Raw genomic sequence first — 3,976 nt, 5'->3', positions numbered from 1 at the left:
CGCCCACCCGCGCCGGGCCGGAGCTCGTTGGGCTGCCTGCCGCACAGGCGCTCTCGGGCCCGCGGACCACCCTCGCACCTTCACGTTGAAGTACCCGTACCCTATCCGCGCAAACCGACTTCTGATATACTGCTGTCCAGAGGCTCTCCGTGGAAGCACCATTACGTGTCTGGAAGGTCTGGAATAGTGACGGTGCCTGTGGGAGATCCGAGAGGCACCGTTGTGTACCGCTACCGCTTAGCCATCATCCAGAAAGTCGGTCCGTCATTCGCCGTGATACGAAACTACAGAGTCCAGCCTGTTTACGATGCAGTTCCTCTTAGCGCCTGACGGGTAGGCAACATCTTGCCTGCAGTGCATACCTGCACTGCGGGATGGCCTACCCCGAGTCTCGCAGGCTCCGTCGGAGCGAGAGGGCAAGAACTGCAAAGGGCGCGGTACATTTCTGGTCCAATCCAATGTCTAATCCGAATTTCACACAACTTTGACTTCTACAGAGGGTGGTCGCTGTTTCTTGTCTCAGCAAACGCGTGTAATCGCCCGCATGCTCGGGTGCGGGAGGGTTTGCCTATCGCCTGTAGCCATGGCACCGTGCGAATATCGTGAGAAGCGACTGCTCTACACTTGATGTTCCAAAGACGCGTTGCAGAGTTTCAAAACGCATGAACTCTACTTTGCGTCAAGTAGCCCTCGCCCGTCCACCCTCCCAAAAACTAAAAATCTAAAGTTGTATACAGACACCACGCACTTTCATTAACACCGCGATGTGTATCGACACCACGAGCGCTGCTGTGTCTCGCCGGTTTAAAACTCTCCAAACAGAGGGGCCTGTTCTCGGTTTTGGCTTTGGCGGCGCGCGGTCCTCTTTGCTGGCTGAGCTCGAGTCTACACTACACGCTGAGCGAGCGCATTCACTTGGAACTTTGGAGTGGACGGGACGCAAGCGCGCCCCCCGCGCGACGAACGGCGGCGGGCTAGAGAGACAGTTGCCTACGCGGTGTGTGGTGACTCCGCGTTGCACCCAGAAAATCGTTTCTTTGAAAAAAAGAAAATTGGCCCTTAATTCTTTGATATAGACGTAAAGAAATATTTTCTTCAAATTGAAGAGCCTCTTTTGATTCAAAGAAATATATTTTTGGAGCAAAGAAGGCTTCTTTGAATCTAAGAAGGCTTCTTTGATTTAAAGAAAGAATTTCTTTAAATCTATATCAAAGAAACGATTCTCTGGGTGGGGAGCAGAAAGCGAGCGAGCGTGTGTGAGCGCGTGTGAGAGAGACATGGAGTGCCCCGCGGCCCCGCGCCCATGACACAGAGACAACAACGACAAACAGGAGCAATCGGTCGAGACTCGAGGTGGCCGGCGCATGAAGAGGTGCCACTTACTCACTTTCCCACGTGTCTGGTCCGAGCACGTGCGACGTGCGTCGCTGCTGGTCGCGCTGTATCGTGTCGCACCGTCAAACACGAATGTCCGTACAAAATATTGTGCGTCGTGACTACGGACTTTGGTTTTATTACTTTTGGTCACGGAGCAGCGGTCCGTACTTTACAAAAGTACGGGCAAACCGTAATTGATAACTAAGTAAGAACGGAGAGTTCCGTAATCAGTACGGTTTTATAAGTGTGGTGCCTAAACATTGGAAAATTTAGAATACGGGACTTGGAGTACGACGGCCTGATCCGTTTCTCGCAGGCACGGAAGCCTTCCGTACATTGCCTGTTTCAAAACAAACCTTCTGTTCACTAGAAAAAAATAAAAATAATCCGATGCAACTTTTGACAGTGCGCCCGTCTATCGACGTGCGATACACACAGACACGATGAGAGCTCAGCCGGACCGGTAGGAGGGGGTGGGGGGCCTCCGTCTGAGTGTGTCAAAATGCATAGTATGCGGCGTGTGTGCCTTATGGACGCACCATTACGCGATACGGCCGACATAATCGAAGACAAAGTTGCTATCACATTTCACAACGGAAAAGTTCGTTCTCGGTCGGGGCAGCCGCGGGGCACCCGGAAGGGGCGCTGGAACGTCTCCAAGAGGGCTCTGGAGAGCCTCCAGCCAGGGCGGTCCCCCCAGGAGACCTCTGTCTCAGGACGACCCGGCGCTCCCCACGCACATAAAACACAGACTACCTCCCCGCTGGTCGGGGAAAATGGGCACATAGAGAACGAAACACCCAAGCTGCGCTAGGGGGCATCCAGAAAGTACGGCCGTCATTCGTTGTTAGGAAATCGCCATATTCAGCCTCTGCAAGCCTCTCATAGCGCCTGGTAGGTAGGCAATATCTTGCCTGCACTGCATGCGTGTATTCCGGGCTGGCCTACCCCAAGTCTCACAGGCGCCCAGCTTCCGTAATTTGCCGAATGAATCCGAGGAAAACGGACGTAATTTCCTTGCTATCTCTAATATCTGTCCAAGTGACAGAAAACGGTCGATGAGAAATCAGTTGATGGCAGGGGTAGTCGTGTTGACGTCTATTTGAGCTCATTTTGACATAAAATGCCGCTGAAACAACTCCACGTCGAACAAAATTCACTTTGGCTTTTTCCTGTTTCTTGTGTCACAGCAGTGCTGTACAGTGCGATCATGGTCCGGTCTGCACTAGGTACAGTTTAACAATCTGCGAGGGTTTCACAACCTTGGTTCCAGTCCATTCTATTCTCGAGCTCGGAGCAAAGTGCACGTTTGAGCTGAACAACATCCAGACGCTGAACAGGAAGAGTGCGGCTAGCGATGTGAAAACTTCAATGCGTCGCACAGTAAATTGAAACTATTTGGCGAATAACTACACCACTGTCGATTCACTGTCGAACCGACATCGTTCCGACCACCGCCATTCCTCATCATTTGTATGAGGAATCTCCCTACCACTTGACATATCGCCGCACTGCTGAAACATTCCCGCGAACATTCGGTCGCACCAGCGGCTTCGTCCTCACGAAGCAAACGTCACTTGCTCTTTGCTGCGCGGCCGCGGGGCGCCAGCTGACATGCTGACATGCATGCGCGCCCAAAGCAAAACATTCTCATCCCGACTGCAAGGGAGTAAATGATAAACAACAACGCCGATTTGTGCTGATCTTTCTCGATTGAAAGACACAGTACACCGTCATACACCAAGTTTTTGACAGTCTGACACCTGCGAAATTATTTCCTGTCCGTCATACGTATTCAGGATTGCAATTCATTTTGCAACTAGTGTGTGTGTTTGTTTTTTTGCTTTGAAAATAAAAAGGTGGGGTTGGATTTTTTGCACGTTGGTTGACGTTGACACTAACCTCACTTCCGCATCTGGTTCTCCTCCCTCATGCTAGCCGTGTCCACTGCGACGCCAGAGCCACCGCCAGTCGGGAAATCCGCCGCGTGCGAGTGGGAAGGAGACGGGGACCTCTCTGACGACGACGCCGACGAGGAGTCGCCGGTCATCAGCTGGTGCGGGTGGTCGCACTGGTGGTCTCCGGGAGGGGGGGCAGCGTCCACACGGGAGGGCCGCGGGGCACGCGGTAGGGAGCCAGCCGGCGGCGGCGTGAGTGAGTGAGGCGCAACCTCGCTCCACAGCTCCACAGGTGCAGGCTTCCCGCCTCTCGCGCCTCGCGCCGTGCTCGTACCACTCGCGGACACACAGTAAAGGCGCTCTCTCCCTCCCGAACGCGCTCGTCCCCGCACACGCGTACTCGCCCCGCCAGTACCAGAACGCGCGCACTATGAGCGGCTAGTCTGACAACCTCTCCTCCACTTCGCGCGCAATCTGCTGGTGGCCGTTCAGTTAGGCCCCCCCAGCGCCCGCTCTCCCCCTCCCTCCCCTCGGTCTATCTGCCTGCCCCTGTCCCTTCCCGCTCTGGCCGGCCCGTGCGCTGTCGCGAGTTCGCCCCCCCCCCCCCCCTCCCACCTCGCTGTCCGTCTCGCTCTAGGCCGCCCCTTACACTCTCCGTCGTGAGCTGCCCCCATAACAACATGACACACACACGCGCGCGC

At 54.7% G+C, this 3,976-nt stretch overlaps 1 protein-coding gene across 1 annotated transcript in view; it reads right to left on the bottom strand.

Moving 5' to 3' along the window:
- LOC113216029 (feline leukemia virus subgroup C receptor-related protein 2) overlaps positions 1-3,761 on the bottom strand; it is an 88,565-nt gene extending 84,804 nt beyond the window's left edge. Inside the window, exon 1 of the mRNA XM_052265067.1 lies at positions 3,280-3,761. The gene's annotated coding sequence lies outside the window, so the exon portion shown is untranslated. The remainder of the gene's footprint in view (positions 1-3,279) is intronic.
- Between the last annotated feature and the right edge of the window lie 215 nt (positions 3,762-3,976).

The sequence above is a fragment of the Frankliniella occidentalis genome, unplaced genomic scaffold, assembly GCF_000697945.3.
Source record: "Frankliniella occidentalis isolate FOCC.00 unplaced genomic scaffold, Focc_3.1 Scaffold23, whole genome shotgun sequence".
Classification (NCBI taxonomy): Eukaryota; Metazoa; Arthropoda; class Insecta; order Thysanoptera; family Thripidae; genus Frankliniella; species Frankliniella occidentalis.
This window is presented reverse-complemented; position numbering and strand designations above follow the sequence as displayed.